General features: G+C 42.9%; 1 long non-coding RNA gene across 1 annotated transcript in view; it reads left to right on the forward strand.

Moving 5' to 3' along the window:
* Positions 1-491: 491 nt before the first annotated feature.
* LOC307224822 overlaps positions 492-14,324 on the forward strand; it is a 30,217-nt gene continuing 16,384 nt past the window's right edge. Inside the window, exons 1-2 of the long non-coding RNA XR_013842769.1 lie at positions 492-619; positions 6,326-6,402. This is a non-coding gene — a long non-coding RNA (uncharacterized lncRNA). The remainder of the gene's footprint in view (positions 620-6,325; positions 6,403-14,324) is intronic.

Genomic DNA, 14,324 nt, shown 5'->3' on the forward strand with positions numbered 1-14,324 from the left:
TTTTTATAATATGATTCAGAAGATATTGTCTCTGTCATGTCCCATTTGGCAGCACAAGCAACCCTGAAATCCTTCAGAGAAAAATGACTGATCCCCTACAGAGCTTAAAAGGGGTGGAAGCGATAAGGGTGGCGGATTTGTTTATTGGGCTCAGGAGAAAGCTATACAAAGCAAAAACATATTTCAAAATAGAACAAAGCAAACTATAACCCCACTGAAGTAGTAAATAAATATAAATAAAGCTGTGGTGTGCTCTCTTTAATTCCTAGAATTATGTATTTTAGAAATCATTACATTTGAGCATAAGACGGTTCAAATGATTAGCTACTTGGATGCATCCATAATTTATGTACCTGTTTTTTGTGTGTTACAACTGTTGCCATGGCAATGCTCTGATCTCACACTGCAGATATTGGCACGGTTACTACACAGCATAAACTATGTAAAGATCTTTCTCTTGAACTCTTTTGACATACACCACTATCTTCCGTTTAAGCAAAGGACTACTGTCAAATCATGTCCTTAGCCTATAGACACATCTATATTACTCAATTATTACAGCATTGCCTGTCATCTCTCCACTAAATCACATCTGAGTCCATTGTAACCACCCAATTACGTATGTATAACTTGCTCTATATAACTCATATCACATCATTCTGTTTGATCGGTCAAGTCAACACGTTCTTGGCTTTAGCCAAATTTGGGGGGGGCATGTGTAAGCCATTTAAAGAGTCTAATACTGGTTGTGAAATCCTGCTCTGAGTTCCACTGAAGTCATCCAGTTAAGTGTGGATGCTTAGATGCTGTAGCCCAGCAATGGGAAACCTCAGGCCTGGTGCGTAAATGCAGATCTCCAGGCCTCTCTGTATGGCCTTTTGAGATTCCTCCTCAGGCCACACTCCTTCTCCCCAGGGCATACCACTCATCAACCCTACTGGGCACTCTCTTTGAGTGCTTTTGCCTGGCTAAAACACATAACTGAACTTTGATAATGCATCTTGCTTTCCTGAATAAAGGATAGAGAGGGATGAGTGAGTAGGAACTAGCCTATTCTACAAAGACAACATTTATATCCGTTGCTCCACCCACTTTTGCCTCTGCTCCCACCCACCACTGGCATTTGGCCTCCAGGATGATGTCTAGAAGGGAATATAGCCCTTGGGCCGATGTAGCCTGACACCAAATAGACAGCAGTTCTTTGCAGTTACGAAAATTAAATTAACAGATCTACAGGGGAAATGCCATTTGTATGGCAAGGCAGCAGAGGCAGACCTTGGGGGTCTTAAATTTCAGCAACGTTCTATGCAACACCAAAATTCAGTGCCCCCACCTCTTGTCTTCCATTTTACATGACAGTTGCAGCAGCCCCTCTCCCAGTCCTCCCAGGCCCCACACCCAGTGCAACTGAACCAGTCATGCTCCCTAAATCCATCTCTGATGGCAGGCTCCTTCTTTACCATACACACACTCAATATAATGCCCCTTCCAAAACCAGTTTGATGTCCCTATTATGATATTGGTTTCATAATTTTTGACCTGGCAATATATTGTGAATCATGATGGATGTGTGTGTGTGCACTATTATGAAAAAATCACAATGTGGGAAAAACCATGAAGCCAGCCAATGAACCATCCTTATTTCAGACATTGTGATAAATTGGTATATCGTGATGTTTAGCTGGTGATATATTGTGAAGTTGAAGACCAGTTATCACCCAGTCCTAATCGTTGGATTCCACATTCATCAACCTAGAATAACTTTGAAAATATTCTGTACTTGCAGTCATTAACATAAATTGTAACCTGCGTCACTCATAGGTATTATATTATAATTATAATATAATATATAATGTAATATAAAATTATAATTTATTATTTAACCCCCCCCCCAAAAAAAAAAAAAATAAAAAATCTGGCTGGATTTCCCCAGCCACTCTGGGAAAGGCATTAACATGTCAGGGGAAGCTCTCTTTGAAACATTGTGATTTCTACAGGGTTTTTAATTCCACTCCCCCCAAAAAGCTTTCATCTCTCAATCCCTCTTACCCAACTTCAAATTATCTCTGGGTACCACTTTTCTGAGATTTATTGAAAATACATTTTAGATTGTTCAGCAGTCCTCCACTAGAAATCCTGTACCACTCACACAGCACATTTCTAATGAAGTGCCACATACATAAACCCATTGGTTTCATTCCTGATGCTTTCAGCCGATACAATTGTCATTTTGGTTAATGGCAAGTGTCTCTTAACTTTCATCCTCTTTGCTATTATTGACTAGGAGAGCCACACTCCCTACACCCCTGTCCCTGCTGGCTGAAGCCTTAACCCATGGGTAAGCAAACCTGGGGCCAGATCCAGCCCAATCGCCTTCTAAATCCAGCCCGCGGACGGTCCGGGAATCAGTGTGTTTTTACATGAGTAGAATGTGTGCTTTTATTTAAAATGCATCTCTGGGTTATTTGTGGGGCATAGGAATTCGTTCATCCCCCCAAAAAAATAGTCAGGCACCCCGCAAGGTCTGAGGACCAGTGGACCAGCCCCCTGCTGAAAAAGTTTGCTGACCCCTGCCTTAACCCTTTGTACCATGAGCACAAATCTTTGTACATCTGGCTGAATGTGCTTGGGATTTGTGATGTGATCAGCAACTCTGATCTAAAAGTGATCAAGGAGAGGGCTTGACCTTTGATAGGCCACTTTGACCGGGGGGAGGCATGGCTGTTCAGTACCACCCACGGCTGCAGATGAAGATTCTGCTTCTGCATCTCTAACTTGAATTCGCCATTTTTTTTTTAAAAAAAAAATCAAGCTATTTGCAAATTCAAATTTTGACTTCAAAGGATGAATCAGGAGTGCATTCCCGATTCTTCCTTTGCAGCCACAGCTTGAATTTTTCTGTGCCAGATATCACATGTCAGGTGGATGTGGTTTGCTGAAAATTGTTGTGCTGCCTAACCTCTGAGCCTCTGGGCTGGAGGCACTTCACCCTGATGTAGAGGATTCTATGTGCATTCATCCAAACATGCAAAGTTCACCACTCCAAATTTTTCTCAGCACACACAGGCTGTCTATATTTAGACATTCAATACAGAAAATTGGTATTCAATACAGTTCTGATGAAGGATATGGAGTCCAGCTGTGGCAAGAAGTAGTCGCAGGGCTAAGCATTGCATTTCTATTTAGGGAGAGATGCTGACAATATACCTGCCCTCTTTTCGTTTCTAAAAGGCCAAACATCCAATCGACTGCAGGAGAATAGCATCCCCATACATTTTAAAATAGCATCAATTCCTTGCCCAGCGCAAGTGTTCTGTGAGCATTTTTCCTGCTGAGAATATATGTGAAGCCTACAGAATGAAGCCACAAAGCAGGAAAGGGTTGCTCAGGAGATACTCAATAAATCTCTCTGCTTTTGCTCTGGACTGTTAAGCTTTGAAGAGGCCACAAAATATAGTGGGCCAGCTTGATGGGTCGCGAATTATAGAGGCCTGACGGTGCACTTATCCCATATCTTTCTCATGAAGTCTGCATCAATTCCAGCCCAGCAGCTAAGCACATTCTTGGGATCATCAAAAGCCTTTGCCTAATGTTCATTCGGAAGCTACTCCAGTGACTACCTTTGCATAATTCCACTCATCCCCTCAATCATAATCAGCCATATCAAAAAAAAATTTTTTTTGTCTCCTTGGCTGGGAACCAATTCTTACTTCCTGCCAAGTGCCAAAGATACTACAAAATGCTTGTCCTGCAGTTGTAATTTTGCTACATGATACAGACAGCAGCAGAGCTTGCTTTGAAAGGCTTTCTATAAATAGAACGGAGATGCTGTAGTAGCTGGCCGACTGATTTTGCCAGACAGCTTTTCTCTCTACTGATTGGAATCCTGTAGTGACTTTTCCTATTCTCATGTGCTAGGGCAATCCACTGTAATATATTTGAGTGGAATGTTATATTATTCAGAACAATAATATGCATTTACTGTATGCATTTGCTTTTCTATGCTTATATTATCCAGAAAGAGTTTCAGTTTAATGTACTGAGTTTCAAAACATCAATTCCACTATCTTCTTTTTAAATACACTAATAGACATTGTTTCATTTTCTCTGATTCACTGAATTGTTGGAATTTCTGGGCAGCCATTACAGAGAAAGAAATTTCTTTTGTCATAGGAAGAATTGGAACAAGCCAGTTAATCTGCACATATGCAACTTGAGTAGTAAGGGGCTGTGATAGAGCAGAAACAAATACACAAGCCCTCGTGTTCTAAAATGCATCCCTCTTACTGCCCAGAAAACATCCTAGCAAAACTGCAGACTTAAATCCATTTCAGTGTATTTGCGTTTTCTTTGCTCACAAACTCTGTCCTCAAGTATTCCCCGACTTCTAGTTTGGGGCATGACTCCAACTACATTCTATATACTACATTCTATATGCTAAGGGTCTATTGTGTACCCCAAATTTGATCCTAAGTAAATATCATTAGACTTCTCTTCCAGTCTGTCCTACCCATATTTCCAGATGAGCCAGGGGAGCTGTCCAGCAGTTTCAGCAAGATTCACACAAGTCAGTGGGTCAAGTGCTGAAGAGCAGAGGAGCTGTCCAGGAGACTCCCAGAACTTCTAGACAAGAGCTAAAAGTTTCTGTAATTGGCCTGGGCACCCCAGTCTTTCTGGCATAATATGCAAGGTGTGCAACAATAACCTTCCACACTGGCTGCTCCTGAAACATGTTGATTTGAAACTATCACATATACATAACCACACAGAGAGAGAGACTTAGACTCCTCCCCACCCCAACAAAAAATCCTCAGAAACATGGCAGGTTAAGGGGTGTCTGTGCATCCTTTCCTCTTGCCAATGAAGATCATCCTTGGTGGTAGTAGAGTCAATTAGAGAGGATCATTGGATCAGGAAGATTTGGTAAGTATGAAGAAACAAGTACATGCTTTATTTAGCTTGCATTTTATTCACATATTTTTAGTAGGGGGTCTCACATTGTAAACTACCCCAAGCTGGTGGGATGGGTGGAAACTATGGGTTCCAAATCCAGGAGATAAACACCAAATAACGGTTGAGAATTGGACCTTTAAAAGGTGCTGGAGGAAGAGTGACTTGTTGGCATACAGTACCACCTCCCGTTTTATCCTTGGTGGCGAACACAAATAAAATCTAGGGCTAAAGGAATAAAACATTGCCTTTGAGCATTGTAATGAAGTCATTTAAAATCCCACGCTGTCCTGGAATTTACAGCACAACCTTTGCATGCAAAGTGGGTAAGTAAATTAGACAGGGAAAGGTTCAGAATCTATGTTCATGCTTATTTGAAGGTATAGATTTCATATGGCCATGGGTAATGGGTAAACAACCTGGATGCTGGAAATTAAATGCTAACATTTCATGACTCTGAAAGATGCCGTGGCAGGGTTAATCCTGCTTTAGGTCATGGCACTTAGATTTTATTTCAGATCAGAAGAGTCTGTTTACCTTTCAGAGGAGCATAGGAAGCTGCCTGCTACTGAATGAGATCATTGCCCCTTCTTCAGTATTGTCTACACTGACTGCAGCAGCTCTCCAGGATTTCAAACAGTGTTATCCCTCAGCTTTACATGGAGATGCCGAGAATTGCACCTGGGACCTTCTGCATTCAAAGCAAGGTTCTACCACTGAGCTGCAGATCCTTTACCTTGAAGACAGAAACGGGGATAGGCTTTCTGAAATGGAAATGCCCTCCAGGATGTAGAATTTTGCATTTTCCTCCTTCCTAAGACGTAATGCTTTAGAACTACATGAAAACCTGTGCTCTTATCTACAGTAAGCCAAACTAGAAATACAAGCATTCCTGTGCATACAGGAATGCCATATCTTCAACAAGTCCCTTTTAGTACCCATCTCCTCAAACCAAAGCACAAACCGTCATGTTGAGTGGCAGAAAAACCTTGAACAGTATATTGATGGCTGCTTTTATGTACCCTTTGGGACAATGAGCACTGAATGAGCATGACTCATTTCATCATATGCTGATTCACACAAGCTTCAAAAATTTGAGCCATGGAATTCGAGCCCTGGTAACCTTTGAAAAATAACTTTAAGCATGTCATTGTCATGATAATGCTTCTTGCCCATCATATATTGCTTATGTAAAACCACAGTATAACACCTTCCCCCCATTTTTTAGTACATTATCTCTAAGGACTCAACCATGCTCTCCATGTACCAAGGGACCTGTGTGTTTCACCAAAGGTGGAGATAGACCTGGGTGACAGCTGGATTTTATATCTCCAGAGATAGGTTGACAACCATTGCATGCTGCTTCTTCCCGCAGTGAAACCCGAAACCTTCACAACACGTAACTGGGCCCCATTGCTGCTATTTTCTCCCTCATTCCAGATGCACCACCAGGTAAAGGACAACTTATGCAGTTCATAGCTGATGCTTATGAATAATCATGAATCAAAATCCACTCATGTTAACAACAAGAAACCTGTGTACATGTGTTCTTGTAGAAAGTAGCTAAAGTCCCCCCCTTTCAGAAATCTTTCTCACTTTCTTTACTTCATGTCAGTAGCAAGATGACACACACACACACCCGCACTATTTCACAGAATTGTGAAAAGCATTTTTTGGTCAAATGAAATGCTGCTTGATTTTTGCCATTTTGAACTGGTCTGATTTGCCACCATTTTGATTGGTTTCTCCTGCATTCAGTGACCTTTAGCTTGTTGGGCGGGAGAGCTGGTGAAGAGAGAAGCTTGGGCGGGAGAGCTGGTGAAGAGAGAAGCTTGCACCTGAAGTATGCTCAGATAATTTGCCAAACGACTTAAGCCCCCTGCCTTTATTTTTCATTGAACACAAAAATGATAGTAACACACAGATTGTACATGAATGCCTAGGATGAAAGTTAAAGTGCCCACAAGCATTCTTAAAAGCAAAACAAAAAACCTCTTCTTCCTGCTGATTTATTGTAACACTGAAAGTATGTTTCGATAGTTGCTCCAGGCCAAAGGATTGTATGCAATATTTTCCCTATTTTCTTTATTTCTATTCCTCTTTGTGTGTTTTTCTGCTACTTGATGTATAAGGTGGCTAACTATGAAATAATAAAGGGAAAGAAGGACCCATTAATTTCAAAAGTATTTATTTATACTTCCCTCCAAGCTCTCTACTAGTGTTTTTTTAAGCTTCATCATTTCCATGACACATTTTACAAAACTGGTGGTCCCAGTATTTGGGCAATGATCACCACTGCCTTCTTGTCCAGCCACATACACTTTTTGTGAAGGTCAAGTCTATACATGTCTGTTGGACTGCATCCTAAGACAGCTCTCACTAGCTGGGGGAAATGAAGTAAGGATGCCTGGATACCCTGCCTTTTTTGTGTGCATTTAAACCAGAGCAACTTACAAGTTACAAGTAGGACCTTTGTTCAGGATTCCAGCCAGGCCACTCTAATCCCCAGTTTTCCTTCCCCTCATCCAAACACTGAGCATTCTGTTTTCACCCAGGAAGGAATGAACATCTGAGGACAAAATATCAACACAGAATGCCCTTTGTGATCTCCATAATCTTTATTTTATTTAATGTTCCTGGGTGCCTTACTAAGTCTCTGCATTATTACACTGGGTGATCTGTAAGAAGTCTAAAGGACAACTGACAGTGATTTGCTGCCCTGGCATCAACTCTAATGAACTGCCAGAAAAGAGTCCTTAAGAAGGCACTTTGATGTTAGAGTGCATAAGGCTTTTGGAGAGGAAAAATGGAATCCAGTTTCTTATCAGCTGTGCATTTCAATCTATCCACTTGCAGAAATGTGTCATTCTTCTGGGAAGTTGTCTTTTATTTTAACAAAATATGGGGTTGAATGTAGCTTTCCGTGTCACATAATATCATTTCTGAAAGAGTGAGCAGAATAAATGAAAGGGAATTCAATTACTCATCCCCAATCCTGTTTGTTGAAGATATGCTCTCATCTGCTGGAAAAGAGATGACAAGCTGTATAGAAGGGGAAAGGTGCTCCCTTTTTAACCCAACAGGATTCAGTCAATTTAGTGACTGAGTGGTCTGTTCCATTAAATACAACATCCTATGCATAATTTTAGAGTGAATGGACAATGTCTATCAAAGCAGACCTGAAAAGCAGAATAATAGAAATGTAGAATTGGAAGGGATCCTGAGGGTCATCCAGGACAACCCTCTGCAGTGCAGGAATCTCGACTAAAGTATGCATGACAGATGGCCATCCAACCTCTGCTTAAAAACCTGCTGTAAAGGAGAGTCCACCAACTTCCGAGGGAGTCCATTTCACTGTTGAACAGCTCTTAGCATCCAAAGATTCTTCCTGATATTTAGTTAGAATCTACCTTTCTTGTAACTTAAATCCATTGGTTCAGATCCTACCTTCCAGAGCCAGAGAAAAGAAGCTTCCTCCATTTTCCACGTGACAACCATATTTGAAGATGGCTTTCATATCTCCTCTTAACCAGGCTAAACATGCCCAACTCTCTCAACCATTCCTCATATGGCTTGGTTTCCAGATCCTCAAGTATCTTGGCCGCCCTTCTCTGCAGATGTTCTAGTTTGTCAATAATAATAATAATAATAATAATAATAATAATAATAATAATAGGGAGCCAGTGTGGTGTAGTGGTTAAGAGTGATAGACTCTTAATCTGGGGAACCGGGTTCGCGTCCCCGCTCCTCCACATGCAGCTGCTGTGTGACCTTGGGCTAGTCACACTTCTCTGAAGTCTCTCAGCCCCACTCACCTCACAGAATGTTTGTTGTGGGGGAGGAAGGGAAAGGAGAATGTTAGCTGCTTTGAGACTCCTTCGGGTAGTGATAAAGCGGGATATCAAATCCAAACTCTAATAATAGTAATAATAATAATAATAATAATAATAATAATAATAATAATAATAATTTATTCTGAAAATAAATATATAAATTATTAATATATTATATATATATTAAAATTAATATCTAAATTAATATATAAAATTAATATATAAAGCTTAAAGTTGTGAGGACTGATCATGTGGTGTAGATACTAAAGGAATGGGCTTGCATGCAGGAAATTGTGAATTCTGTCTTTTGAACTACATCTTCATCTCCTTGTTTACATTGCTACCTTTATGCAAAAAGTCTAGGGTTCAAGTGCTGCCATCTCTAGAGAACCTTTGTTAACAAAGCACATAAAAGACTTCAGATCAAAAGTCTAGAGACCTGCTGCCCTTCAGTACAGGGCAGGAGAGAGAACCATTGTTACCAGGCATATGGCAGCTGTTTATATCCTTCTTTATATTTTTGAGGATCTCCGTATGCAAAATGCTCCACAGTGGGCAATGAGAGTCCTTGTTGCAGTTCAGGTACTCAGCCACTGCATTGCTTGCTATTGATACTCAATGGCCTGGAAGCTCAGCAGTGAAACTCACAACTGCAGGCAAATAGCTTTATCTGCTCTACAGAGTTGTGATGATAAAAGGAGATTAGAATTGTAAAGCACTTTATACATTGAGATAGCCGGGGATGATTATTGTTTGGGGTGGCACTGGAATGAAGATAAGACTGCTTACAGAAATGTCACATTTCCCAAAACCAAGTTCTGCATCTTGAATAATTCATTAATAGAGTTTGAGATCTTTACTCACCTTTTTCGTTGCAGGATCTCAAAATGTTTTAGAGGCATCACATCCTTCAAAGTGTGCTGTGCCATCTAATATTTATGCTCTCTCCTCTTTCTGAGCTCAACATGATTAACCCACACCCAAAACACTGATATTATGTAATGCTTTCAAAATGTTTGGCAATGGTTTTTAGAGGGTTATAAAATATTATCATGCTTTGCCTGATTTCATGCTGATGGCACTTCATTGTTTATACTGTCTTTAAACTTCTTTGCATTCATATTTCCCCCACCTACCCTTTGTTAATAGTTTCGGTTTTTCACAAACCAGCCGTATTTTTAGAGTCAAAAGCATTATGAAAGCCAGGTTAAACAGCTCCTTGCTTTGAAGCAAGCTGGAATTATTAAAGGAACTCATCATGGGCAGAGTTGCTTTAACTCAAGCAAGAGAGATTAAACTGTGATCCACAAACTACCTGAAAGCCAGCAGCTTTAACACCAGTGGGATGGCAGCAAGTGAACAAATGTAATGCTATGGTACTGGGTTGCACATCAATTTGCTCCAACAGAAATAAAGCAATTTCATATCCCTTTTATCTCAATGGCCCAATCTTCTGAGTCACCGTGTCAGCAAACAAATGTCCAGGGTTAAGTGTCAACAGCAGCTCTGCTGGCTTAAGATGTGCCTCTATTCCGGAATCACAATTTTTCTGGAATTTCACTCAGATGAAGGAGCATGTGTAGCTGACACTACACAAGAGTTGTAGTAGCATAGTGAATGCCTGCTGGGATGAAAAGATCTTCATTCTTAAGGAAATCAGCCCTGAGTGCTCACTGGAAGGACAGATCGTGAAGCTGAGACTCCAATACTTTGGCCACCTCATGAGAAGAGAAGGCTCCCTGGAAAAGACCCTGATGTTGGGAAAGATGGAGGGCACAAGGAGAAGGGGATGACAGAGGACAAGATGGTTGGATAGTGTTCTCGAAGCTCCCAGCATGAGTTTGACCAAACTGCGGGAGGCAGTGGAAGACAAGAGTGCTTGACATGCTCTGGTCCATGGGGTCACAAAGAGTTGGACACAACTAAACAACAACAAAATAGGCTGGACATTCAGTAGGGAGTGGCCCTGTCTGACCTCAACTGCATGACTAGGGGTGGATGAATTTGTTGATTTAAGTTTCTTCAGTCTGTCCTATTTCCACATCAGTGTTCAGATTTTTCTAAACCCTGCAAGAAAATGTGCACACTTTCCCACACACATTTCTCCTAACATATGCATGTTTGCATGGAATGCTTATACACATTATTGCATGCAATTTTCCTAACTGAATTGTTTTCACTAATATGTGCATTTTGCTGTGCACAAATTTTTGTATCCATTATTTTGGTGGGCGATAAATAACAAAATTCAGAGAAGTGAGAATTTCTCAAGAAAGCTGTAGTTTTCATTTTGGTTTGGACAGTGTGAATTAGGTAGGTTTGCATTAAAATGTCAGTCAAAGTCATTTCTCCCCATCCATATGCAGGGCATAGAACTGGAGCCTGAGAGATGTGACAAGGATGAGACTAAAGGTGGTTCCTCTATGAAAAATTCATTTCAGGCTCATTCAGAGGAATTATATTTCATGTATGCTCCGGGTGGAATGGTTTTCAAAAAATATGAGGTTAACATAACTGCTATATGCTTAGAAACCAAAGGGAACCTAGAAAAAGAGTGTAACATTTTTGTGGGCCTGACATCAAAGAAACAGGCTTATATCTTAGGACTTTCCCACCTTATGTGGAGACTGCTGAGAGACATTAACACATCCTGTCTCTCCCAGCCCATCAGGTCTCATTGAACAGTTCCATCCTCATTTAAGATGGAAGGCAACTGGTGGTCCTGGTCCACTATTAGAGGACTGGTCCAGTGAGTCCCTGAGGAGCAGAAGGGCAAGGCACTTTGTAATCATCTCTCAGTGAGTTGGTAACCACAGTGTATTGGGAATTGATCATATTGTCGGGGGATGTGATATAGAACAGGGCTTATCAACTTTTCTGGGCCAGTAAGCATGTTTGGAATTTTGAGAAAGTGCTGTGGAAACCAGTCACAAAATGGCTGACACTGGGCATGTGGCATAATGCAAAATGACTGCCATGAGGGTATGTCAGGAGAGCAGGAGCCAATGCAAATAGGAACTGAGCAAGAAGAGTAAACAGTCTCTCATGCACTGTGGATTTTTGAGGGGATAATTACTGAGACTTTTGTGGATGTCATAGGAGGTACTGGTGGGCACGCTGGTGCCCATGGGCACTGTGTTGCCAACCCCTGTTTTAGGGTGTCTCAGCATGGTGTGTTTTAAAGTGAAAAACACCAGGGTTAAGATTATGGGAGAGAAACACACATTCTGTATAATAATAATAATAATAATAATAATAATAATAATAATTTATTTATACCCCGCCCATCTGGCTGGGCCTCCCCAGCCACTCTGGGCGGCTTCCATAAAAACAAAAAATACAGTAAAATATCACACGTTAAAAACTTCCCTGAACAGGGCTGCCTTAAGATGTCTTCTGAATGTCAGGTAGTTGTTTATCGCTTTGACATCTGCTGGAAGGGCGTTCCACAGGGCGGGCGCCACTACCGAGAAGGCCCTCTGCCTGGTTCCCTGTAGCTTTGCTTCTTGCAATGAGGGAACCGCCAGAAGGCCCTCGGCGCTGGACCTCAGCGTCCAGGCAGAATGATGGGAGTGGAGACGCTCCTTCAGATATACTGGACCGAGGCCGTTTAGGGCTTTAAAGGTCAGCACCAACACTTTGAATTGTGCTCGGAAACATACTGGGAGCCAATGTAGGTCTTTCAAGACCGGTGTTATATGGTCTCGGCGGCCGCTCCCAGTCACCAGTCTAGCTGCCGCATTCTGGATTAGTTGTAGTTTCCGAGTCACCTTCAAAGGTAGCCCCACGTAGAGTGCATTGCAGTAATCCAAGCGGGAGATAACCAGAGCATGCACCACTCTGGCGAGACAGTCCACAGGCAGATAGGGTCTCAGCCTACGTACCAGATGGAGCTGGTAAACAGCTGCCCTGGACACAGATTTGATCTGTGCCTCCATGGACAGCTGTGAGTCCAAAATGACTCCCAGGCTGCGCACCTGGTCCTTCAGGGGCACAGTTACCCCATTCAGGACCAGGGAATCCTCCACACCTGCCTGCCTCCTGTCCCCCAAAAACAGTACTTCTGTCTTGTCAGGATTCAACCTCAATCTGTTAGCCGCCATCCACCCTCCAACCGCCTCCAGACACTCACACAGGACCTTCACTGCCCTCACTGGTTCTGATTTAAAAGAGAGGTAGAGCTGGGTATCATCTGCATACTGATGAACACCCAGCCCAAACCTCCTGATGATCTCTCCCAGCGGCTGCATGTAAATGTTGAAAAGCATGGGGGAGAGGACAGAACCCTGAGGCACCCCACAAGTGAGAGCCCAGGGGTCTGAACACTCATCCCCCACCACCACTTTCTGAACACGGCCCAGGAGGAAGGAGCGGAACCACTGTATGACAGTGCCCCCAGCTCCCAGCCCCTCAAGACGGTCCAGAAGGATGTTATGGTCGATGGTATCAAACGCCGCTGAGAGATCCAGCAGAACTAGGAAACAGCTCTCACCTTTGTCCCTAGCCCGCCGGAGATCATCAACCAGTGCGACCAAGGCAGTTTCAGTCCCATGATGAGGCCTGAATCCCGATTGGAAGGGATCCAAATGGTCCGCTTCTTCCAGGCATGCCTGGAGTTGTTCGGCAACCGCTCGCTCAATCACCTTGCCCAAGAATGGAAGATTTGAGACTGGGCGATAGTTGGCCATCGTGGCCGCATCTAGAGATGGTTTTTTAAGAAGCGGTTTAATAACCGCCTCTTTCAGCAGGTCTGGGAAGGCTCCCTCATGGAGGGAAGCATTCACCACCCCACAAAGCCCATCGCCCAGTCCTTCCCGGCTAGCTTTTATAAGCCAGGATGGGCAAGGATCCAGGAGACAGGTGGTAGGTTTCACTCGTCCAAGCAGCCTGTCCACATCCTCGGAGGTAACAGATTGGAATTGATCCCACTCAACTTGACCAGACAGAACTCTAGCACTCTCCCGCCCCGATCCTGCTCCCACAGTGGAGTCTACTTCTTCCCGAATCTGAGCAATTTTATCTGCAAAAAACTTTGCAAAATCATTGCAGGAGAACATGTGGCCCGTACTGGGCCCCGATGTTGCAGGTGGTTCCGCTAAATTGTGAACCACCTGAAAAAGTCTCCTGCTGCTGTTTTCTGCAGATGCAATAGAGGCAGTGAAGAAATTCTTCTTCGCCGTCGCTATCGCCACTTGGTAGGCTCGACGTTGAGCTCTAACCTGTGTCCGGTCAGATTCGGAATGAGTTATCCGCCACCGGCGCTCTAGCCGTCTCAACGATTGTTTCATTGCCCTCAGATCCGTGGAAAACCACGGGGCTGTCCGGGCTCCATGCAATCGGAGAGGGCGCTTCGGAGCCAAACAGTCAATAGCCCTGGTTAACTCCACCTTCCAGCGGGCCACCAGGGAATCAGCTGAAAGGCCATCAACATGGAATAAAGCATCCCCTACCACTCTCTGGAAACCATTTGGATCCATTAAGTGGCGGGGGCGGACCATCCGAATTGGTCCCACCTCCCTGCAGAGGGGATGGGTCGCAGAG

The sequence above is a fragment of the Podarcis cretensis genome (genome assembly GCF_951804945.1).
Source record: "Podarcis cretensis genome assembly, chromosome: 10".
NCBI classification, from domain to species: domain Eukaryota; kingdom Metazoa; phylum Chordata; class Lepidosauria; order Squamata; family Lacertidae; genus Podarcis; species Podarcis cretensis.